The sequence below is a fragment of the Pongo pygmaeus genome, chromosome 16 (genome assembly GCF_028885625.2).
Source record: "Pongo pygmaeus isolate AG05252 chromosome 16, NHGRI_mPonPyg2-v2.0_pri, whole genome shotgun sequence".
Lineage (NCBI taxonomy): Eukaryota > Metazoa > Chordata > Mammalia > Primates > Hominidae > Pongo > Pongo pygmaeus.
In genome coordinates, this window is record NC_072389.2 from 22,244,097 (window position 1) to 22,270,560 (window position 26,464).

Sequence of the window (26,464 nt, forward strand, 5' to 3'; positions counted from 1 at the left end):
AAATAAGTAGCTATAAATCACTATATTCTAGTATCTTTGAGACAACAAATATGGGAAATTATTTTTCTTTTCTTTTTTTTCCCCAGCAAGCGCTGTGTTTATTTTCCAAACAATTTTATTGAAATGTGCGAAGAGTACATGGGCAGCACAAATGTATGAACAGGAAAAAAAAATCACATGTACAACAATTTTTTAAAAGTGAAGGTTAATTTTGGGAGATATCAGTTCTCCTCTCCCTCCCCCTGCAGACTTCCAGCGTTTCCATTAAAGTTAAGCCTCTACGAACCTAGCATTACCAAAAAAAAAAAAAAAAAAAGGGAATACAAGATCTTTTGCAAATAACAAAAACAAAAAACAAAAAATGGCATAAAGGACAGAGAAATGTCTTCCTGCTTAGATGGCACTCTTCCTAGGCACCTAATTAGGAGGCGTTCTGAGCGGTGGAGAAACACAACTTCAGAGTGTAGGGGTATGGACCATTGGGTTTTTCATCTGGTAATGGTTCAGGAAGCCCAGAGTCTCCGGGGCATCGCTCTTGGATTCCCACTCCAGCAGTCCAGAGGAGCTGCGCTCACTTTTGCTGAGAATACTTTCACAGAAGATGGCGGTTTCACTCCCAGCTCATCGCAGATCTCGAAGAAGTTCTCCTCAGTCACCTCCAGCGGGGTGTTGAAGAAATGCAGCACGTTGCTGGGGTGCTGGATGCGGTTCTTGGCTGCCTGCTCTGGGGTGGAGAACCGATTGTTCTGGGATTCACTGAAGTCTTTGTAACTGCAAGACCCGTCTTCCAACCCGTATGACTGACCGGGCATGATGGCTGGCTGCTTGGAGACACGGACATTCAGCTTCTGCCCAAACATGAAGTTGTTGTTGAGGTGGGTAATGGCCCGGTCCACAGCGTAGCCATCAGCCATCTCCATCATGGCGGCCCCCGGCTTGCTTTTCATGAATTTCACCTTCTCCACATTGCCATACAAGCAGAAGACATTGAAGACTCGGTTACAGTTCATCTTAGATTGATCCAAGCCATAGACCACAAGCACAGGGCTGTGGGCGTGAGGGCCATCCTCGGGTGGTGGGGGAGGGGGTGGGGGGTGCCCATACTGGGGGCCGTAGCGACTTGGGCCCCGACGGTGACCCCCCACTGGTGGACCCATCCTTCTCCCTTCGTAGTGAGGGGTGGGGGGCCGTAGCCCTCATCATGGTAATGGCTGTGGTATCCACCGTGGGGCCCTCCATATTCTGCTGGGTGATCTCCCAGGAGAGGGGGCTGCCTCTGGCGTTTCTTGGGGTTGCTGCCAGGGTCACCTTGTCCACTGAGATTGGGGTTTGTGTAGTCCCAAGTATCCTGATCACTCTTGAACACATTCAAGCGTGTAGGCTTTGCGTATTCCATCTTCAGAGCACAACAGCCAGAATAGATATCAGCCCCATTGAGAGAGGCCTTGGCCCACTGGGCACTTTGAACAGAGTCGAATTCCACCATCGCCTGAACTCCATTCTTCCTGAAAATGACAATTCTCTGGACAGGGCCACAAGGATTACAGATAGTGTAAAGAACATCCGTGGTGATCGAATAAATGGGGTTCAGGATGGTAAAGAGAAGCACACTGTTCACACTCCGGGAGTCATCCGAGTCCCCGGGGCGGGAGATCTTCTGGATGGTAGAGTAGTTGACAAAAGCTGGGTGATCGGCAATGCATATTTGGTTGTCGGCTGCGTAGCTCACTGCGTTGCAAGCCCCCAACACATCTTCAAACTCCACCAGTGCTTGTCTCTTTTTAGGCATTACCACCACAGAGCTGATGGGTCCAAACTCCTGCAAGGCCTCCACAAGGTCAGCTTCCACCACACCCTCAATCAGGCCCCTGATGTGGAAAACTGGGGAGGCAGGGGTTTTGTGCGGGTCATCGTGGTTCTTCCCGCTGCCTCCCGCCACCCCGCCTCCTCCACCGCCACCGCCACCGCCACCGCCTCCGCCACCGCCACCGCCACCGCCTCCGTGCTGGTCGCCGGCGTTGCCAGTCTTGAGCCGCTTAGTGGTCGGGCCGCCCTCACTGCCGCCGCCCTGGTAGCGGCCACTGCCGCCTCCGCCGCCCGCCGCCGCCATCTTCACCGTCGCTCCGGACCGCCTCTGCTGCTCGTCGGGTTGCTGCCTCTGCTCCAGCCGCCGACGCCGCTTCTCCCGGGAAATTATTTTTCTAAGTTAGTTTGGTAAAGTTTAAAAGGGTTGTACTTTATCCTGTAGACAATTGAGAGTAGTTTTCTGTATTTAAGAAGGATAAATAAACTGTTCTGTGTGCAGGGAGGATTAGAAATGGAAGACATTGGAAGCAGAGAGAAGTTAAGGAGGAATGTTGACATTATCTTAAAGTGTTAAGAACCTGAACGAAACTCATTGCAAAATCATTGCCAGGGAATACAATGTAGGGCCATTGACTGACTCTAGTGGTGGATGAGGACAACTCACAGAGAGAAATCTGACAATCCATGTTTAGCAGAGGGAAGGAAGCCAGAAATAGTTATTATTAAGTGCAAGACTTCAGTTTTGTTGGTTTTTTGTTTTTTACTCCCAGCAAGCTAAATTTGACAATAATGTAGCTCAATTTCTCCCAATCTCATTTTGTTAATCTCTATAATCTTGCCCCAGAAAAGCCCCAGCTCAGAAAATTCTGTATTCATTTGTCTTCATAAGATTGTAAAAATTTCAAAACTGTCTGTTCATGATAATTAGAGAAATACAAATCAAGACCACAATGAGATACCATCTTACATCAACCAGAATGGCTATTACTAAAAAGTCAAAAAATAACAGATGCTGGCAAAGTTGTGAAGAAAAAGGGATGCTTATACACTGTTGGTGGGAGTGTAAATTAGTTCATCCATTGTGGAAAACAGTGTGGCAATTCCTCAAAAGCCTAAAGACAGAAATAGCATTTGACCCTGCAATCCCATTACTGGGTATATACTTAAAGGAATATAAATCATTCTATTATAAAGACACATGCATGCATATGTACACTGCAGCACTGTTCACAATAGCAAAGACATGGAATCAACCAAAATGGCAATCAGTGACACACTGGATCAAGAAAATGTGGTACATATACACCATGGAATACTACGCAGCCATGAAAAAGAACAGAGATCATGTCTTTTGCAGGGAAATGGATGGAGCTGGAGGCTATTATCCTTAGCAAACTAACATAGGAACAGAAAAGCACCGCATGTTCTCACTTGTAAGTGGGAGCTAAATGATGAGAACTCACATGGACACACAGAGGGGAACAACACACACTGGGGACTTTCAGAGAGAGGAGGCAGAGAGATGGGAGATCATCAGGGAAAATAACTAATGGGTGCTAGGCTTAATACCTGGATGATGAAAGAATCTGTACCACAAACCCCCATGACAAAAGTTTACCTATGTAACAAACCTGCACTTGTACCCCTGAACCTAAAATAAAAGTTCAAAAAGGAAGCAAAACAAAAAAAAACTTTAAAGTAGCTCAATAAGTTTTATATTAATGTCAACTTTAAATAATTTTTATGCACAATATGTTATGAAAATTCATTTACCTTTTTTAAAAAAAGAATGTGAAATTTTAGCAGAGTTTTCAACAACAATGTTATAGTTAACAAGAGAAAAGCATCCTGATGTTTTCCAAACTGGTGTTTCAATGAATTACTCTTTTTTTTTCTGAGAGGGGATCTCGCTCTGTTGCCCAGGCTGGAGTGCAGTGGCATGATCTTGGCTCACTGCAACCTCCACCTCCCAGGTTCAAGTGATTCTCCTGCCTCAGCCTTCCAGTACCAGAAGGCGTGCACCATGACGCCTAGCTACATTTTGTATTTTTAGTAGAGACGGGGTTTCACCAGGTTGGCCAGGCTGGTCTCTAACTCCTGAGCTCCCAAACTGCTGGTAGTACATGCATGAGCCACCGTACCCAGCCAAAATGAATTACTCTTGTGTTCTATTCATTTGTTTTTCCTGCATTTTCATTTCATTTCACTTTGATGAACCAACAGAAATACCCGATGCAATACAGTGACAGCTTCAAAAGCTTCATGTTGACAAAGTTATCATTTCACAGTAGATAAAATAATATGTGAAAGTAATGAGAATTTAGGAATTCCTCTAAAATCAGAATTTAAAGACATACCACTTACCCTTTGTTAAAATAGCTTACAGCACAGAAGTCTTAGAAAATGGGCATTAGAGTGTCAGAAAGCTAGTCATGTTAAAAAAAAACCTTTCAAATCAAGGCTAGCCACCTCATTAAATAATAAAATGAAGAAACTGCTTATAAAACCGGTGTTCCATTTTCAATTTTAAAAAAATGTTGATAGTAAAATAACCATTAATTTAAAATATTTTTCTGCTCACTTCTAGAAGGTGACCTATTTAAGCCCCACTAAACCACTTAAGTGACCTACTTAAGCCCCACTAAAGCAAATAGCATATATTGGGATTGGATTACAAAAAGTATGCCTTCCATTTGATTGGCCATATACCTTTTTGTTTCATGCATGGATAATGGCTTTTCTCCTTCTTCAGTAACCCAAAGGAAAAGCTGACATTCTAACCTGGAGCTGCACATTCAAGCTTTGACACATGCCTCTCGCTGGTTTCGTCTAATGCTTATAATAAACCTGTAGAGTCAGCAACTTTAGAAAGATGGGTTGAAGAAGTGTCTTTGTCATAGTTTGTATTTTTCTCTGAGGCACTTGGCAGAGTCACCTCTGGTGTTTCAAATGTGCTTGAAAGTTATCTGGCTGCCCTCTGAGAAGTTTGCATAAAACCTGCTTTACTTAAAAGCAGGCAAAATTAAGGTTTCTGTAACAAAACCATAGGCACTGCATTGATATAGGACAAAGACCAAATATCCTGCTTCCATGTGGCAGAGAAATAATGAATAACTTGGTTCAAGAGCTCATGGAGTGGCATATCATCATGCCATTATTAATAGAGAACATTGCTAATTTCTAAAGGGGCTTAATGTCATGATTATTTTATCCTCTTCTTTCTGTTGAATTTTTAACATGTATGTCTACTGCAAAGTACACAAAGGAAATAAATTAGCACAAAAAAAGGGCTTCTTCACAACCGCAAATTATATATATATTTCTTTCAGAACATCACTTTAGAGAGAAAATAGCAAAAATTCAGCATCATCACTTTTGTGACACTTCACTAACCAATCCAAATATAGAAAAAGAAAGAGAAATTGAGTACATTTGCATTCACTGTACATTTTTAGCTATTTGTGTAGAAGAAAAACAATTAGCTTATTTAAAAACCCTAAGGTGAATACGCAGTTTTTAATTATTATCTTTGCTGTTGTGATTTGTATTTGTATTTTATTTATGTATAAACCCAGTATATAAACCTATGTCAAATACTTCTTTATTTTGATACTAGTTCAAAATATTGGTGACTTTTTGAGATATGAATATCTCATATGTATCTTTTAGAAATTATCAGAGTTATAAAATAATATTTGGGAGGTAAGGAAGGCACTAGACATAAGAAACTTGTGTAGACAAATACTTTGTCACCAAAGTTGTATATTTAAAAGTCCCTATTCTTTGTCTCTTATCAATTCAAAATTAATTCATTAGAAAACAATTTTCCTCAACATTTAATCCCTAGTTATTCATCTTTTTCACTAGTTTGTATTGCATTACTCATTGCTTCATAGCTAAACTCTGTTTAAATCTGTTAACTGAAATGATTTTAAAAACATTTTGGTGGAGCGCTGCGGAGGGCGCCTGCGGGCTGCCGCCGCCGAACAAAGGAGCAGGGGCGCCGCCGCGGGGACCCGCCACCCACCTCCCGGGGCCGCACCTCGGCCTCCCGTCCACCGCCACCATGACCGCCAACTGCACAGCCGAGGCAGTGCAGATCCAGTTCGGCCTCATCAACTGCGGCAACAAGTACCTGACGGCCGAGGCATTCGGGTTCAAGGTTAACGCGTCGGCCAGCAGCCTGAAGAAGAAGCAGATCTGGACGCCGGAGCAGCACCCTGACGAGGCGGGCAGCGCGGCCGTGTGCCTGCGCAGCCACCTGGGCCGCTACCTGGCGGCGGACAAGGACGGCAACGTGACCTGCGAGCGCGAGGTGCCCGGTCCCGACTGCCGCTTCCTCATCGTGGTGCACGACGACGGCCGCTGGTCGCTGCAGTCCGAGGAGCACCGGCGCTACTTCGGAGGCACCGAGGACCGCCTGTCTGCTTCGCGCAGACGGTGTCCCCCGCCGAGAAGCGGAGCGTGCACATCGCCATGCACCCTCAGGTCAACACCTACAGCGTCACCCGTAGGCGCTAGGCGCACCTGAGCGCGCGGCCGGCCGACGAGATCGCCGTGGACCGCGACGTGCCCTGGGGCAACGACTCGCTCATCATCCTCGCCTTCCAGGACCAGCGCTACAGAGTGCAGACCGCCGACCACCGCTTCCTGCGCCATGACGGGCGCCTGGTGGCGAGCCCCGAGCCGGCCACTGGCTACACGCTGGAGTTCCGCTTCGGCAAGGTGGCCTTCCGCGACTGCGAGGGTCCTTACCTGGCGCCGTCGGGGCCCAGCAACACGCTCAAGGCTGGCAAGGCCACCAAGGTGGGCAAGGACGAGCTCTTTGCCCTGGAGCAGAGCTGCGCCCAGGTCGTGCTGCAGGCGGCCAACGAGAGGAATGTGTCCACGCGCCAGGGTAAGGACCTGTCTGCCAATCAGGAGGAGGAGACCGACCAGGAGACCTTCCAGCTGGAGATCTACCGCGACACCAAAAAGTGTGCCTTCCGTACCCACACGGGCAAGTACTGGACGCTGACGGCCACTGGGGGCGTGCAGTCCACCGCCTCCACCCAGAATGCCAGCTGCTACTTCGACATTGAGCGGCGTGACCGGCGCATCACACTGCGGGCGTCCAATGGCAAGTTTGTGACATCTAAGAAGAATGGGCAGCTGGCCGCCTCGGTGGAGACAGCAGGGGACTCAGAGCTCTTCTTCATGAAGCTCATCAACCGCCCCATCATCGTGTTCCGCGGGGAGCACGGCTTCATCGGCTGCCGCAAGGTCAGGGGCACCCTGGACGCCAACCGCTCCAGCTATGACGCCTTCCAGCTGGAGTTCAACGACGGCGCCTACAACATCAAAGACTCCACAGGCAAATACCGGACGGTGGGCAGTGACTCCGCGGTCACCAGCAGCGGCGACCCTCCTGTGGACTTCTTCTTCGAGTTCTGCGACAACAAGGTGGCCGTCAAGGTGGGCGGGCGCTACCTGAAGGGCGACCACGCAGGGGTCCTGAAGGCCTCCGCGGAGACCGTGGACCGCACCTCGCTCTGGCAGTACTAGGGCCCGCCCGCCCCGCCCTTCCCCGCCCCTGCCCACGTGGCGGCTCCTTCCAACCCTCCCTGCTAACCCCTTCTCCTCCAGGTGGGCTCCCCGGGGCGGGAGGCAAGCCCCTTGCCTTTCAAACTGGAAACCCCAGAGAAAACGGTGCCCCCGCCTGTCGCCCCTATGGACTCCCCACTCTCCCCTCCGCCCGGGTTCCCTACTCCTCTCGGGTCAGCGGCTGCGGCCTGGCCCTGGGAGGGATTTCAGATGCCCCTGCCCTCTTGTCTGCCATGGGGCGAGTCTGACACCTCTTTCTTCTGACCTCAGACGGCTCTGAGCCTTACTTCTCTGGAAGCGGCTAAGGGACGGTTGGGGGCTGGGAGCCCTGGGCGTGTAGTGTAACTGGAATCTCTTGCTCCTCCTGGCCACCTCCTCCCAGCCCCCCAGGAGCTGGGCACGTGTCCCAAGCCTGTCAGTGGCCCTCCCTGGTGCACTGTCCGGAAACCCCTGCTTGGGAAGGGAAGCCGTCGGGTGGGCTAGGACTGACCCTGGGTGTTTTTTTGGGTGGTGGCTGGAAACAGCCCCTCTCCCACGTGGCAGAGGCTCAGCCTGGCTCCCTTCGGTGGAGCGGCAGGGCGTGACAGCCACAGGGTCTGCCCGCTGCATGTTCTGCCAGGGTGGTGGTGGCGGGGGGTAGGGGTGTGGGGGCCATCTTCCTCCTGTCTCTTTCCTTTCGCCCTAGCCTGACTGGAAACAGAAAATGACCAAATCAGTATTTTTTTAAATGAAATATTGTTGCTGGAGGCGTCCCAGGCAAGCCTGGCTGTAGTAGTGAGTGATCTGGGTGGGGCGTCTCAGCACCCTCCCCAGCCGGTGCATCTCAGCCCTCTCTTTCCGTCCTTCCCGTCCAGCCCCAGCCCTGGGCCTGGGCTGCAGGACGCCTAGGCCAGAGCCCCTACTGTGATTGGTGCTCCCTGGGCCTCCTGGGTGGATGAAGCCAGGCGTCACCCCCTTGGGGAGCCCTGGGGTGAGCCGCCGGGGCCCCCCTGCTGCCAGCCTCCCTCGTCCCCGACATGCATCTCACTCTGGGTGTCTTGGTCTTTTATTTTTTGTAAGTGTTATTTGTATAACTCTAAACGCCCACGATAGTAGCTTCAAACTGGAAATAGTGAAATAAAATAACTCAGTCTGCAGCCTTCCCCCCCAAAAAAAAACTTTTTGTCCATTTTTTACCTATCCCATTTGACATTGGTCTCATATGATATCATGATATAAAGGAAAATGACCCCACAATGATATGATTCATAATTCCACTATAAATTTCCTTGATGCTTTGAGAGTGTGATTTATTTTGCCCCCCTCCATTTTTTTTTAACTATAAAGCAAGTACATGTACAATAATGCCATTTTTTTTCCAACCCCAAATAAATAGAAACAGCTATAGGACTGAAGTTTCTAATATGAATCTTATAGTTTACTTAGCACATGCTTTAATAAAGTTTCCTCTTCAGGAAACTAGAATATTGTGTCTGGTGCAAGACTAGATGTTTTGTCAAAAACATATGTAATATTCATATAGCAGAGCTTTGGCTTTATGCCATGAACAAGCAGGAGGTGTTTTTGGAACTGTCCTATTGATTTTCACATGTTATTTATTGGAAATGACTGCTGCCATTCCCACATAGTCCTAAGTGTGAATATTTACCATATGTATGTGGCTTCAAGATTATTTTGTTGTTCACAAAATCACCTATGTCCTCCCATCAAAATACTGTCTTCATCTTAAAAGTAAATGGCACTGTTTTATTCAATGATTTACATTTTGGAATCCTAACCAGATATTTTTTTCCTTAAATTTCAAGCACTGCATTACTTCCAAAGGCATGCTATGGGTATGTGGAAATTATATCAAACATGAGTAAATTCTGTTGACCAAGACTACAGAAATAACAATACCATCACATAAATATATGAATACAGACATTGATGGTTGGTGAAAATTACCTCCAAATGTCCAGTGCCATGAGTATATTTTGAATAGCTAGTTTGATTTTTATTAATATTATATGAAGGTTATTTCTAAGCCTGCAGACATAATTTATGGAATATACTACTCAGATATTTGAGAATGTACTACTTCAATATTTGGATATATTTATTCCAAATATATCTCCACTGTGATTTTTTAGGAGATACAATTGCCATCACAGAAAGATATTGCTGATTCCAATGAAATTTTTAATTAAGTAGAAAAATCAAAGAACGCAATTCTTTTTCAAGATTTCTTCAAATAAAGAAATAAGCAAAATTAGGCTGTGGTGTTGTGAATAACACCAAGAAGTATGGAGTCAGGCAAGCCTCAGGTTCTGTCACAGTTCTACTGTGAAGTAGATAATTCTAAAGGTGCGTTTCTGTGTCTTAGGTTTGTGGAGACCTACAGTAGCGTTCTACAGACCAACACTGAGCCTACCCCACGACTATTCAACCTGCCCATTATTGGGTAGCTTTCATATAACCAGTTAGAAAGAAAACATCTATGAAAACTATTTACTAAAGAATTATATATTTTAATTAAGGGTACCGAACATGGTCAAGTTAGAGAACAATAGAGTAGAAAACTTCTATTCAAATATAATTGAGACCAGTTTTTTGATAGTTAATCTAAAAAGTGAGTTGAGGAGGATCATGCAGTTAAAAAAAAACCAGAAATGTAAATTATTTGGCCAATATTTTGATATAAGTCCAGGACCCTTTGATTATTACTCTATTAACTGGAGTTTCTATACATTGTCTTCTTTGTATAAATTATGATCATAACAAGTCAATCATAATTCTAAATTTTTACCTGTTTAAAGTAGAACAAAAAAAAGTAATTGAGGTGCAAAAACCTTTTAGCTTGTTAAAATTTTACTATTCTGATTATTCTAATTTTATAACTTTTTTTTAAAATTTTTACATTGCTTAGCCCTCCTATGAATCAATTTAGCTTTTTCTAATCTTTTCAAGACCCAAATATTTTTACATAAATAGTACCACTATATTATAATCACATCACTGATTTTATTTATGTCACAAAAGACCAACTTGAATACAACCTAAATAAACTGTCTGGTAGATAAGTTAACATAACGCCAAGTTGAGGCAACAGACTTACATAGGCATAATAGAAAACACACTGTTATTTTACAGGGAGAATGTACAGTGTCAGTTCATTCAACAAGTTAGTTAAACACAACTCAACTAAAACAATGTCATTGAAATGTAGCAAATTCTGTTTTTGTTCCATGGACTTACAGCCAATGAGTCCTGAGAAAGAAGAGAGAATTTAAAGAGCTTCATTGGCAGGTGAATCTGTACTTGGCCTTTTAGCTTAGAGACGGCAACTCCATATTAAAAGCAGGAGAATAGTGAGACATCCCATATAAAGAAAGAAATCAGAACAGACATGCAGGGGCAAAAGTAGCCATGGTCTGCATCCTGGCTCAGGAGGACAGTATATGTTGAAGAGCAAAGCCTAGAATGGGCTGATGCCTGTAACCTCACCCCATCCCATTGCTTTATCTACTCACACTGCTTGCCCAGAAAATCTGGTGCCCCACAGTGAGAACAGGAACTGGGCATCCCAGCTAATCTTCAGCTGGGCAGGTCTCATAGGGTTGTCAGATTTGAAAAAAATAACAATAGACTTTGAAGAAAAAGACTTGGAGATGAAGCAGAATGCTCTTGCCAAAGCTTCCCTCAATTGAGATAACAGGAGCAAATTTATTTCCCAAATTAGTTATGGTATAATTTACCAGGTATCCAAATAAATTTGTTTAGAGACTAAGAGTTTTCCCCTGGAATAATGTCTGACTATAATTTTACATATAATTCTTTTATTCAACAAATGCTCAATGTATGTTTGTTTTATACCAAACACTTTTAAGGAATTAGGAATACCATTGTGAATAAAATAGACAGTCTCTACTAAATGCTTAGTTATGATGGGAGGCAAACAAATACATAAGAAAATAATTAAGAAATACAGTTTTATGCCTAATTATGTCAGATGATAGTAAGTGCTGTGCCCCCAAAACACTTACTCATTTTCTCAAACTATTCTAAAACAGGGAAGGTGCATAAAGAGTGCTGGACATGGGACTGAAGATTCTGTTTTAAATATGGTTGCCAGGGAAATCCTCACTGTGTAAGAACATTCCATCAAGGACTTGAAGGAGATGAGGGAAGTCATCAAGAGGATGGGAAAAAGAACACTCCCAGTAATAGGACCAGCAAATGCAAAGACCAGAGGAGAAAGACATCTGCTTTGTTTAAGGGACAGCAAACAGGTCTCCCTGCTACAGCAGAGTAAATACAGTGGTAATGGTAGAAGAGTTTTTAGTTGTAAGGCAAGAAGGGGACCAACCATGGAGAGTCTTAGATGTCATTGTGGAGATTTCTATTTTACTGGAGGTGAAATGGAAGCCACTGAAGGCACTTGAAATGGAGGCTGATATGGTTCACAGCTTTAATAGTCTGCTGTCTGCTGAGATAAGAATTGACTATAGGACAAAGGGTAGATCTAGGTAGTGAGATGTTATTGCAATCACCTAGGAAAGAGACAGGATGATTTGAACTAGAGTGGTACTGGTAAGAGGTGGTCATGTTTTGAAAATATTTTTGAAGTAGAGTTGACAGGATTTGGTGATGAATTTGATTTGGGATGTGAGTCAAATTTCATAGCCGGAGCCAAACATCCCTATTTAATTACATTGAATATAATACAAAAGGTGGAGGGAAATGGATCAGGAAAAGAAAGAATAGAAGTTTGGTGTGGGAAACAGTAAGGTGAAGAAACCGGTAGAGATGTTACATATCTAAATCTGAGTTCAGGAGCTTTGAATGCATAGAAAATTTGATCATTAGCATGGGGCTGGAATTTGAAGCCATGAGACTGGACAACGTCATTTTAGTTTAGTATATTTCCACAGATTATATTTCAAGCATCATGCTAGATACTTTAACATTTGGCCATTTTAAAAGCCCCTTGGTAAATTTCACAGGAATGAGGATTTGACTGACCTGTTTTTCTCAGATGTCTGACTTCAGTAGGATGCATGATTTTACTATATTTAATTCCCTATAAAATTCCAAAATATCAAAATGAGACCTATATTTATTAGCAGGATTTTTTAGGTACAATATTCCTACTCAGATAGAACTATATCACTTAATTTCACAGAAATATCCTTCCCTGGGGTGATGATACTATTATATCACCAATCATGAAATCATGCTGACTTGCAGGCAACAATGGAGCTCACATTTTGATCTAAGCTAATTTGCATGACTTACTTAAATTATAAAAATACACACTTTTAGAGAGCAGACAGATTTTGTTAATTCTGAATTATGTCAAAGTATCACTTAATAATTCTCAAGGGCCCAACTCTGGCGAAACAAGATGCTGCAGTGTATGTGCTTCCTATTCCTTTCCAACTTTTTTCATCATGATTCATCAGCGAATGCTATGAAGTCTAGAAATTTAATTAATGGATCTCAGGGCCACTGGACCATGCATTTACACAAATTGCTCTGTGAAGAAGGAGCACTCACTCTCTCTCTCTCTCTACCCACCCCTGCCCTTTCTCCCCCTCTTTCTCTTTCAAGAGCAGAACATTTTAGTGACCTCCAGTTAACTGGCTGAACTAAGCAGCGATCTCTTAGGTAATAATGCACTGCTAACAAACCTCAGCATAGACTATAACGCTCCCACTAAAGCTTCCGTTCATGTTGTTCTAGGGCTAATAAAATGGAATATTGTATTCTAGCTCTGAGGAAATTTGAGGTTGTCTCATATTTTCTCAGTTAAACCAGAAAATAATTAATTTTAGGGAAGGGACAAGAATTGCTGTGGCAGAGCCAGCCTGATAAATAATTTCTATTCATTCTCAATGTATTATCCGTTTTCTCCCTACAGGCTCCTTTTTGTTACTCTTATATCAAAATCCCACTTAATTTTCTTGCCATCACAACTCAAAAATCATACCTACAAAAGAGCTAAAGTTTTCATCTTTTTGCTTTTGCACAAACTCTATGCCGGCTATGAGAGTGTAAGCTTTATAGTTATATATAGATATTTTTATTTATAATCTTTCTTCTGCAAAAAAGGATTAAAGTGAAGCAAAAAGAACATGTAATAAGATGAATAATGAATAGAAAAATAAATTGCTTTTAAGACAAAGTAAAGGAAACTATAAAAGGGAGATGACTAGAACTATTTAGCAAGAAGAGACCTCATTCTTTCTATCAAATAGTGCGGTGTAATTTGCACAATGTACCCAATGGCTAATGAATACATATTTGTTGAGGATAGCATTAATAAATAACATGACCAATGAAAAACTATAACAAAAGATTTTTACTCTTCAGGAAGTAATTATTAGGTAGGTATTTTAAATTCTAACTTTAAAAGATAGAGGAAAAGATATATTGAGCTGGCCCATAAATGCAACGGGAAGACACAGAGTAACAATTACTGCAGGTGAATTTCAGCTCTCGGTCTATCTACCAACCAGTGTCACCAGGAACCTTCTTCAGACCCGTGTATCCAACTGCTTATTTATCTTTTGCACCTGGATATCCCTCAGCTACCTCGATTTAATTCCTCTTCTTCCTCCAAACTGGTCAGCATCCAAGCAGATCCAGAGAACTGTGAGGAGCTATTCTAGTCTCTGCCTTCTCCCCTGTTGCTGATCCAGTTAAGAGGGCCAAAGAATATAGTTGAGAGGACACCAGCCCTGTATCTAGTAGCATTTAGTTTTAACCTCATCCCTTAACTTAAAATTGGCATGGCCTTCAGTAAGCGATAACTCCTCTGAATATCAATTGATAAAATTTTTAAAAAGTCCAAAATTCATTGTAGTGAGGATTAAAATATCATGTTTGGGACATCATGAGCTCTCAATAAACAACTGCAGTATTATTCAAATTGGTACACAGGCCTGTCCCTTCTCCTTCCTTTCAGATTTCTTTTTCCTTCTGTTTTTGCCTCTGAATGCCCCAACCCAATCTCTCTTCCTTGATCATCTTTTTAGGAAATCCATCCCCACCCCACTCCCCCCACCACTCCTCACACTCCTTTCTCTCCTACTCCGGCCTCCACCACAGCTGCTCCATTCCCGCTTGTAATCCAGCCTCTGCACCACTATCAGCGCTGCGGTTCTGAAATGCAAACCTCATCATGTTGCACCTTATAACATCTTTGACACCTACTTGTCTCATGATAAATTCTCAGCCTCTTAGTTTTAGGTTGACCATGACCATTTGTGATCTGACCCTGTCCACTCTCCCTCCTGATTCTCATTTCTCTCACCAAATTCTCCACCCTTTGTACTGAACAACGTGGCTCTACTTTCATCTCTTCAAACTTATATTTTTTCCTTGATCCTCAACTTTGCTCACAATGGTCCTCCCATCTGGAATAGCATTTTCCCTGTGGGCCTGGAAAATTTGACTATTCCTTTGTGATGCAATTCAGTCTTCACTTCCCCGTGAGTGACCTTCTTAGGACAAACTGACAGTATCTTATATTGTAGTCCCACAGTCCATTAGGCAGTCTTCAAGTGTCCAATATGACAGTGCATGATATTAGTTGTTTATATGCCTATTTCTCCCACTGGCTTTGAGAAACTTGAGGGATTGTTGTAACCATTTGTATCCCCAGTGTGTAGCATAGCGTGCATCTATTTGTGTTTTGAATGAGTGAGTGAATTAATGAATGATGAGAAAGCAATGACCTATGTTTTGTCTCTACCAGTCTTACATGAGATTATAAATAGACTGATTCAGCTGAAGATTCCAGGTCCTATTCCTTTTGCAGTTGCTATTGTGTATGTTAGCAAAAAGCTTCATCCCTTCCAAAAATTTTTTCAGTGGTAGCAATAAATTCATTGTCTTCTGGGAGCAACATTGTGCTCTCTCTCTCTCTCTCTCTCTCTCTCCCTGATTTGCCTATTGCTACTTTGAAGAGTATGAGTTTATGACTTTATAATTTGTTACAGTGAATGTAATAGGAGCCCTTCTGTTTCTTCATAAGTGGTTATGAAAAAATATTCACACTTGCTTATGATTTTCTCTTACTGTTCTTAATGTAATGCTTCTAAATTAGATATACAAAAGTGCTCATCTAGAAGATAATGGAAGCATAAGCAAAACACAGAAAAAGGCTTACCAAGAATGAATTATAACTAACAAGCAAATGTTAGTTGTATTCCAATAGAATTACTGAATTAGTACATGATGGAACAAAAAATCTATAACAAGTTTAGATGCCAGTAATTTATTGGACACGGGTTGTATACACTGTACCCACAAAATTCTATCAAACTGTTTCTATTTCAAGAAATTTTCAGTTTATTCATGTTCAATACAAAAGTTAATTATACATGAAATATAAACTGAATGGAAAACATTGGCATTGTTTTTCCTGGCTTTCTTGGAAGAATACGGGAGTAGGGTTAATATTGAAATGCAAGAGAAAGCTCTTCACTCCTCTCCTTGTTCCCAGGATAGGACAAAATACACACGGCCAAGAATGAGGAAATTAGGACAAAACCCAATGTAGTCAAGAGAGTTATGACCCTGAGGTGTGAGGTAAGATCTGGCCCTGGGAATGTTGACTGACACTGCAATATTTAGTATCTAGACTGGAATGATTAAATATGAAGTGGGTTAACCTGGAGTCTTTAGAGATGGCGCTATTCCCAGAAAGATAAATGAGATCCAGTCCTAGGACAAAAGGACAAACATCATTGGTCGGAAAAAGAAAAAATGATTTAGAAAAAATGAGAAAGAGAAACAAAATGTAGAGGAGAAGAAGAAATCCCAAGGATGGAGACCAAAGGGTTTGCCAACAGTCTGTTCCTTGGGAATGTGAGTTACACAGCAACCTGGAAGATGATGCTACTTCCAAGCCCATGATTCTGTCTCCATGACTTAGGACACTAGTCACAAAGAAATAGAACACACCTTTCTCTTTCGAGATCTCATTGTCCGTTGAAGAACTGCTACTCATGGCCTGCAAGAGTGAAACTCACTGGTTCTAGGAATGAATGAAATTGGACTGGCTGGAGGCCTTTAATTATTATGTGGGCCTCAGAACTGATGAGGATTGATGTGGGTGTTATTTCAATAAAGTGTTATAAACAATTCATATATGAAAAATTTATTTTCTTAATTTACAGTTAAATACGCTAATATTGTATTTCAATGTTGTTATTCAAATTAAAGACCATGTCAGTTCTTAGACACAATCTCTCACTGTGTATTAATCTCAATAAGACATTGTAGTAACCACATATATATTTTTATATATATATAAAAATTAATAGATATTACTTTTTGAGCTATTTTATGTTTACAGGCAAAAATTAGTGAAAGTTAAAATGCCTGTCTGTAGACTCTCTCACGCCACCCCCATTTCTCCTATTTTTAACATCTTGTGGTATTTTTAACATTAGTATGTTACATTTGTTACAGGTGATGAGAAAATGTTGATAAATTATTTTTATCTAAAGTTCATAATTATATTAGGGTTCACTCTTTGTGGTGTCCATTTTATGGATTTTAACAGAGATGTACCCACCATGACAATGTTACACAAAATAATAGTTTCACTGCCCTAAAAATCCCCTGTGCGCTACCTAGTTATTCCTCCTTTCTTTCCTCCCCAGGAACCCCTGGAAATGACTGAACTTTTTACTGTCTCCACAGTTTTGCCTTTTTCAAAATGTCATATACTTGAAACCACATAGTGTGTAGGCTTTCATATTGGCTTCTTTCACTCAGTAATATGCATTTAAAGTTCTTCCATTCCTTTTTGTGGCTTGATAGCTCTTTTTTTATATATAGAACTGATTAATATTCCATTGTATGGCTACACCATAGAGTGTTAGTCCATTTGCCTATTGAAAGGTACTTTGGTTGTTTCTGTCTTGGTAATTATGAATAACACTGGTATAAACATTTGTGTGTATGTTTTGTGTGGGCATAAGTTTTCAACTCATTTGGCAAATACCAAGAAGCACAGTTATGGAATCATAGGCTAAGTGTGTGCTTAGTGCCATAAAAAACTGCTAAACCGTCTTCCAAAGTGGATGTACCATTTTGCATCCCACCTAGCAATGAATAAGAGTTATTTCTGCTCATTGTTCTTACCAGCACTCAGTAGTGTTACTATTTTGGATTTTGGTCATTATAAGAGCTATGTAGTAGCATCTCATTGTTTTGGTTTGCAATTTTCTAATGACATATGATATTGAGTATCTTTTCATTGCTTATTTACCATTAGTAATATGTTGCCTGGGTGAGAGAGCAAGACTCCGTCTCAAAAATAAAAAAAAAAAAAAGAAAAAGAAAATGCAGAGTGCATAGCACATGGTAGATAGATACTGACACTGCACTGAGTCTCTTACACACATCGTCTCATTTTACTCTCACAAAACCCCAGGAGTTTGGTATCTTTATTTTAATTTTAAAGATGAGAAACTGAGGCTCAAAAATATTAGGGATATGTCCAAGGTAACACAATGAGTAATTTGTAGATCTGAAATGCAGACAGATCTCTCATTCTGAGCCAAGTGCTTCGACAGCACAGAAGGTAGAGAAACTGAAGTTCCCTGTGGAGCTGTGGGATGCTTACTGAAGGTAGATCATTTGGTGTGGAAACCAAAACACAAATGTCATTAGCGGGAGTAAGGGAGGGAGGAGGAGGGAGGGGAGTAGAGGATTTCATTGCGGGCTGAAGGAAGAGCATGCTAAAGATGTTAATTTGTGAAAAAAACACTTGGCAGTTTTAGTAATTTACTGTTGTGAGGAGAAATAAATTTAGAGTATGAATGGTGTGGCGGCAGATCATATGAGAGGTATAGTGAAAATTTACAGAATCTGCTGACCCCAACATCAACAAAATTAATGGGGCCCAACTCTGTACCTGCCATGACCAAGTTTTAAATTTTTCTGTAGATAGGCTGTTCCTTCCAAAGCTTAGAGATTAAGCATATATATATATATATATACATATTTTTTTTTTTGAGACGGAGTCTCGATCTGTAGTCCCAGGCTAGAGTACAATGGCACGATCTTGGCTCCCTACAGCTTCCGCCTCCAGGGTTCAAGCGATTCTCCTGCACCAGCCTCCTGAGTAGCTGGGATTACAGGCACGTGCCACCATGCCTAGCTAATTTTTGTATTTTTAGTAGAGATGGGGTTTCATCATGTTGGTCAGGCTGGTCTTGAACTCCTGACCTTATGATCTGCCCGCCTCAGAATCCCAAAGTGCTGGAGTTACAGGCATGAGCCACTGTGCCTGGCTGCATTTATATGTTTTTAATTGAAGCCACTAGACCTCAGCATGTGGTCTAAACAAAGCCTGTTCTCCTAGTTCAGTCCATTTTCCATGATATCAGGTTCTCCCAAGGATGAACCCAAGAGGTTCCTGTTAGCTGAAGACGAAGTGAAAGGCTGACAATGACATGCAAATTTAGTAGAGCAAAGAATACGCATTTATAGTAGAATAATACATGAATTTTCTTCCTTTCTACCGTACAAAAAAAATAATGCTTACAATGCAGGTACATTAATTTTATATTAAAAATATTCTTAGGTTGACCTCTGATGTTTTGCTTTTGTACCTGCAGTAAGCCTTAAGGCATTTGGCATTCCCATTTTCACAAACCTAATTTAGTAGACTAAATGGCTATGCTAAGCATTTCACTTGCTTTCTATTATTCTTTGGCTGTAGACTATCACATAATGTGAGTGTTATTGATTTTATCCATGTTAATTTCTCCTACCACGTACTATAGCAAGCTATACCTTTAGCATTATTTTTTTTTAGGTTTTTGGCTTATAGGAAGGTATCTCCTAAACCATAAAACTTATCCCATATTATTTTCTTTTCTCACAATTTATTTATTGAGCTTTGCTGTATGTAGCTTTTTGAAGTAGATTTTATAGTTTAGAATTGTTGCTTTCCGTTTTTAATCTTTCACTCTTCATTTTTATTGAGTTATGAATTAACTATCTTTATTGTAGTGGTAAAACCATTTGTAATAGTCATAGTTTGATTGAGTGTACATAAATAAATAAAACCCCTACGTTAAACTGGGAAGTGACATCAGCCTTTTTTTATTTTTTCATTTAAATTCTGAAAATACATGGAGATGAGTGTCCTTCATTTCTACCTTAAGTGGGTTGTTACAACTGAAGGTAATAGGGGCAGTCAGTTAGCACAAATCAAATGGGCAGCTACACACAAAGAACATTTTAAAGATAAAACATGGGTATTTAGAAGGTTGCTTCCATATGTGCTATAAGTTATGTATGAGTATGGAGGAAAGAAGACAGTAACGACTACCTGGTAATCATTTGTGCTCTTACAAAGAAGGAGCAGTGGCTCCATAATGTCCCCAGAATGAGGCAGCAGTCTGTCACTGTAGCAAATGGTGAGAGGGCCCTTGAGCTAGCAGTCTGGGGCACATTCTACAACCCCTTTCCTTTGTGCTATAGATTCAACTTTCACATATGAGAAATACTAAAGGAATTTTCTCAGCATTCACATAAAAATAAGAATAAAGATAAAAAAGGAATATATCAACTCTTGTAATCACTAGAAACGTGTTGCTACAAAACAGATGAAAAAAGGAGTGAACATTTATACATTCCAACATAAATTGTAAGGGTGTAATATAACATAAAGAGACCATGAAGTGAAACGCAAGAGCATGGGGAAGAGATAGCCAGAAAGTGCAATAGAAACTGGCAGAATCCATGAAAGAAATAGGATTTAAAAACAAAATCATTGTAGAGAAACAGAAAACTAAATTGTAAAGAGAATGAGGGAGACTGAACCCCAAATAATGTAAGGGTTGTAAAGGGTGTAAGTGAGAAAAAAATATGTAATGAGTCCCCTCCCCTGTCCAAAAATCCAAAAACTGTGAAACATAGGATAGAATTAGAAAAAAGTTATTGCCTATATTAAGCCAAGATAGATCATCATAAGCACATACATTTACATTACCGTGTAGTATATGCTTATATATGTTTTTAGAATGTTCACCTCCAAGATATATCCCTGTATGGGACTAGGACTTTAAAGATTAAGAAAGCATTATTTGGGGGCTTAAGCAAAAATAGTCAACTTAGAGAAAAAGAAAATCATTTTGGCATCAGAGTTTTCCACAGCAAAAGTTAACACCAGAAAATGGGGGGAAATATTGAGAAAGAAGAGAAGGGAGAAGCCAATGGTTATCCTTATCCTTGCAAGATATCTATCAGCTATAAAGTGTACAGTTATAAGCACCCATAATTGCAGGGAACACTGTTTACAGAAAGTTCTTATTAAGAGATTTACCACAGGACAAACTTCAATCAACCTAGTTCTGAGTAGGTAAAATACTACCAGTAAGGCAAGAGGTAAGCACTCAATGCGTCATACATGGTGTAGAAAATGTAAAAAGATATTTTACTGATGATTCTGATAATGTACAAATGATTCAACTGTAACAACTAGGAGGAGAGAGGAAAAGAAAGGGGAAAGTAGGAATTAGCTCCCTGATTGCCTCATCTATAATAGTTGAGAGCAATGGGTTCATTTTAAATCTCAAAATTTGCCCATTGTTTAATGTATGAAAACATTAAGTGGCACAAAGGCAAATATTAAGAAATATCCTGCCGCAAAAATCAAATAGTTCAGGAGAAGTTGAGAAAGTGAAAACAGCATAGAGTCTAATGTAATTGCCACTCATTGTGGGGAACCATTAGGTATTATCTAAATAAATGGGGAAAAATATAAATGCAGGTAAAATTACAAAAATAACAAGAAAACTACATCTTTCTTATCAATAAAGATAAATTATCATTTAACAATAATTTTTAACAACAATATATTAAATATAAAATATTTAATAATAATAAAAAATACTAAATTTTACGATACATATACAAGAAATACACCAAAATCAAATAGAGCCAAATTTTTTTTAAATAAAATGGTCAACAAATACCAAACGGACAAATGCTAACAAATGAATTATCAACCTACTTTTATTCTGTCTTCTCCTTGCTTATTTTTTTAAATTCCTTTTTAAAATTTTGTTTAGATGCTTTAAAATTACTCTTTTCATATTATTTTCTCTAATAATTCTAACCTTCTGGTTCTGTTTCTCGACATTTATGCTGTTTCTATCACAATATCTATTTTCCTTGAGTGTTTTCTTGGTGGTGGTGTTCTTTTCTGGTTTTTGTTTGTTTTGTTTGTTTGTTTTGGTTTTGATTGAAAGAAATAGAATAATGGAAGCTCACGCTACTGCAGGGTGCTTCTCCAGATTTTGCCTATCACTCATAATTCTACTTTCATTTACTTTTCAGATTCCTCAGTTAGTTGCTTATTGTACTTTTCATAGTTGTAGTTGTAATCAACATGTAAGATAGGCTACAGGGAGCTTATCCTGCCACAAAATACTGGAAATCCATCTGTTTTTTCTTAAAAAACGTCATTTTGAACTCGTAATTTGTAGGAAGGAATGCAGATTTAGAGGCATACATTTTCCATGACATGGAAAAATCATTTAACAATGTTAAGTCTCTATTTCAGCAAATACAGAAAAGATATGATTCACAGGACAAGAAAACTGACAGTTAACAACTTACATGGAAAGGCATTTCGACAAATAATATAATCCATCCTACTCCTAAGAGAGGAAAATTTATATTAATGAAACTTCTACCAGGTATCACTTTCACCTCAGTTAATCCACAAAAATTAAGTCAGCAACATTTTGTGATAAACCATATCCAAAAGAGTTGATTGATGAAATGTCATTAATAGAACAGCAGTTATCCATCATTCAGTAAAAATTCATCAATCACCCATACACCAAACTTAATTACATCTTATACTAAGCACATACACTACACTGAAAATTGTCAACTTCCGATGATCTAAAAATGTCTCTTCTATGACCATGTGATCACACTGAAATAAAGAATACAGAAAATTCATAGATGGTCAGTTAAAAAAAAGCTTCCGTGAAGCAATAAACTTCCCTTAAAAATGCCAAAATAATAACATAGACTGCATAATATAACACTCATTTTACTGACATAATCTGTTGAGGCATTTTGTTAATCAAATACTTTCTTTTGTATATACTTATGTCATACTAGAATTACACATTTTCTAATGAAATACAAAAGCATAAAAGAATCGTATTCATAAGTTGATTTTAATAATTGTCTCCAGTTCAATATTACAAACAAGTGTAATTATGGTACAAGTACAAAACAAATGGTGATTAAAGCATGTCAGAAAACAGATGTTCCTGCATACAGATGGACAATCCAATTAACACTTCTCAAATAGAAAACAGCTATTTACTCCTTACTAATGAATGATATAATTATTTATCATTAATGCAGCTTGGTTTTTTAATGTCTCCATGAAGAGCTTAAATGTAATTTTCCTAAAGATGCATTTGGGCCGGGCGCCGAGGCTCAGGCCTGTAATCCCAGCACTTTGGGAGGCCAAGGCAGGCAGATAACGAGGTCAGGAGATTAAGCCCATCCTGGCTATCATGGTGAAACCTCTTCTGTACTAAAAATACAAAAAAATTAGCTGGGTGTGGTGGCGGGCGCTTGTAGTCCCAGCTATTCGGGAGGCTGAGGCAGGAGAATGGCGGGAACCCAAGAGGCGGAGCTTGCAGTGAGCTGAGATCGCGCCACTGCACTCCAGCCTGGGCGACAGAGCGAGACTCCGTCTCAAAAAAATAAATATAAATAAATAAATAAATAAATAAGAAAAAAGATGTATTTGGATGGTTAATGTATTTTTAATGTATATCATCTATTGTACTTAAAAGATGATCAAATGTGCTGACTCACTCAGTGTCTATGTTTCAAATGCAGGACTTAAAGAACAATTTGCCATAAGCCACTAACTTATTGTTTTCTTTTAAATTATATATCTAACACGCATACGCACACACACACATACATATATATACAAAACATTAATAATGATGAAAATTTTGAGCATCATGAAGAATAGTATATATGTAATATATGTGGTTTTTTCACAAGAGTTTTCCAACTACTCTACTTTTTTTTTTAGTAGAATACATTAGATACTACAAAAGAAATGAAAACAAAATGATGTGGAATAACATGTAAACAATAGAAGGAAGTTTTTGAAGATTGTTACAACACAGCTTCCCTAGCTAATAATACCTGAGAAAACCTGCACATGTGGCATATCTGTGTCGCTACCTTTTAGCACATATAAAGGGTTTATTAATATTTCTTCATTGCGTTGATGGGATGAATATATAAAATAGTGTGTGTAAATACCTAGACCTTTGCTGGGTGTATAGTAAATATTGTGTTAAAATAGAACTCTTCTATCTTTCTACAGAAATACTTTATGCAGTGATTACTTCTGGCTGTGATACATAAAAACAGGAAAATCTCAATAGAGAAAAAATATGTGTTCATGATACATGATTTGGATTTTTCCAAAGAACGAAAACTATGAATTGGGTTGCAAGGATTTCCTGTTAAGACAACAGTAAGAATAAAGACATGGAGTAGAGGATACACACATTGAGTAGGCTTAACAGGCCTGAGCAAAAGATGCACATAATGAAATGTCACAAGAACATACTAGAAATTCCTCTAAGCCTGTTGTGAGAGCCAAAGAAAATACATCTGGATTTGACTGTTGATAATGAGGAACTTCTGAAAGGTTGACCTATAGAAGTTCTGAAAAAATGCTTCTAAACAAACCAGATTCCTTTGTCAAATAGATAAGGGAAATTATGAATATGTAATGCCACTTTAGAAATTTCAAATGCACATTAACAGAGCAACACCAAAAAGCAAACCCCATTTAACTTTGTTTAACCTAGATTTTATGAACTTATTTACTAAGCAACTCTCCCATCTGTATTTCCCTACTTGTAATACTTAGTAAGAATCACTATTTTGGTGTCGTTGGAATTTACTTAGAGAAATACAGACTAACCTCTGCTTTAAGAAGACAACTCTGGCAGAACTATCAAATGGAAAAAGGAGAGTTTAGATGCTAGGAGGCCATTATAATAGCTCACTTGAGAGCTAATCTGTGCATGACTCTGATGGGAGAAAATAAAATTGAGAAAAAGGCCTGCATTGGAGGCAACAATCCTTGGAATATGATTGACTGTAGAAAATAATGAATATGGAAGACCCAGAACAGACTTTAAAATGTTAAGCCCAAATGACTGTCCGATAGGTGGTATTGTAATGAAAATTGGAAACTCTGAAGGAAGAACAAGATTCTGAGGAAAAGACTAATTTTGTATGTGTTGAGCTTGAGGGCCTGCTTTGGAACTAATGGGCAGCTGAAGATTTCATTTCATGTCAAAGAAACTTAATTTAAAATCCAGCAAGTACTAAATTCAGAGCTAAATGTGAAGGACTGAAATATGAACTTGCCCACCATGTTAGAGAGGTTTATGAGAGCTCAATGCAGAAATGCCTCTGAAGTGGGAAAATCTATAATTTCTCTGAAGAAGCACTGTCTGTGCTCTGGAGGTCAGAAATTTCCTAGACTCATGCCCTCGTTAGAGCAGATCCAGAAGTCTTTTAGAAATGGAATTTTGGACATGCCCATATGTCCTCTGAGCCTGTCCTTTCTGTCAGAAGTCATGCAGAGACCCAAATGTCAAAAAGGGACACATTCTTTTGTTGATGCACAAGACTGTGGCATTCCAGTCTCTTTCTGAAAATACATTATTGGATTCTTTGCAGCCAAATTCTTAATAAATTTTGGTATTGGAGACTAATATTCCATGAAGAATTACCTGAAGCATGAGGAAATCATCCCTTTAGATCAGTGGATTTTTTGCTTTAATTTTTAAATTGACACATCATTGTACATATTTATAGGGTATAGGGTGATATTTTGATTAGATCAGTGTTTTATAGCATGTTATGTAAAGCTTCTGAGAAGAGTCAGGGAGCATCTTAGAAAGCAAAATGGAGTCTGTAAACAGACATGTAATGAAAACTCAGCAAATATTCACGCACTCCCAGATATTTCAGAGACTTCCAGTTATGTTGGGATCACGTGGAAAGATCTAAGAGACTCTGAGGTGAAATGCCATGAATCACTCTGGGGCTGAGGCAATAAAAAGCCCCTGCCTCATTCCCAAGTTCTCTCCTTTTCCGCTTCCAGTACTTTGAAGGTTACATGCAATGTGTGTCATAGGTTAAGGCTAGAGGAGTTTATTCTGACTGACATTGAACTTTATGGGAGCAACCAACAAACTTTGATTTGATTGAGCCATTGAGAATTCAAGCTTAGTATCTTCTTGTTGCTGCTGCTGTTTACCAACACAGTGGGATTTCTACAGGGCTCAAGAGGGCAGATAAATTCCATGTGAACCAGAATGTCTCCTGTTGGGCTTCTGTATAAATTGTGCTGATGAAAAATGTTAAGCAGATAAAAATTTTAGAAATTCATTGCTCCACACTGTATCAATGCTATTTTTGTCTCAGTTGAAGCCATCCTAAAATTATATATTTAGTTCATACTATCTTCAATAGAATTGTTTTTACCAACTTGCTTTTTGATGTTATAGATGAGCCTTTTGTAATTCTCAACTGAGTTCATACACAAATGTTATTGAGTCTATTGCCCACCATGTTAGAGAGGTTCATGAGAACTCAATGCAGAAATGCCTCTGAAGTGGGAAAATCTGTCATTTCTCTGAAGAAACTATTATAGTTTTAACAGAATGAATGATGGAAAATAATAATATAGAAAATCATATGAAGGAGTAAGAAAGATGGGGCACTATTAAAGGGATTATTTGATGGCAATAAGGATGAAAATGTGTCATTGAAATTCTTTAGGTTTCACATAGAAATCGCACCAGTTTATCCCGGCAGACATATTGTTTAGAAGTGTTTAAGAAAAGAAATCTCTGAATCATGCTTTACATTGTTTTAGGTCATGGGAACTAGTAAACATGTTTCACTATGCAGACTATTAGTCAACATTTAGATCATGCGTTTCAATATAGAATGTCAAATTGTGAGAGGAGAATGAATA

The 26,464-nt window shown here is 39.8% G+C and overlaps 2 pseudogenes; one reads left to right on the top strand and one right to left on the bottom strand.

The window, feature by feature from the left end:
* Positions 1 to 323: 323 nt before the first annotated feature.
* LOC134738321 (heterogeneous nuclear ribonucleoprotein L-like) lies at positions 324 to 4,070 on the bottom strand (annotated as a pseudogene).
* A 1,794-nt stretch (positions 4,071 to 5,864) lies between these two features.
* On the top strand, positions 5,865 to 7,350 carry LOC129014240 (fascin-like; annotated as a pseudogene).
* Positions 7,351 to 26,464: the final 19,114 nt, after the last annotated feature.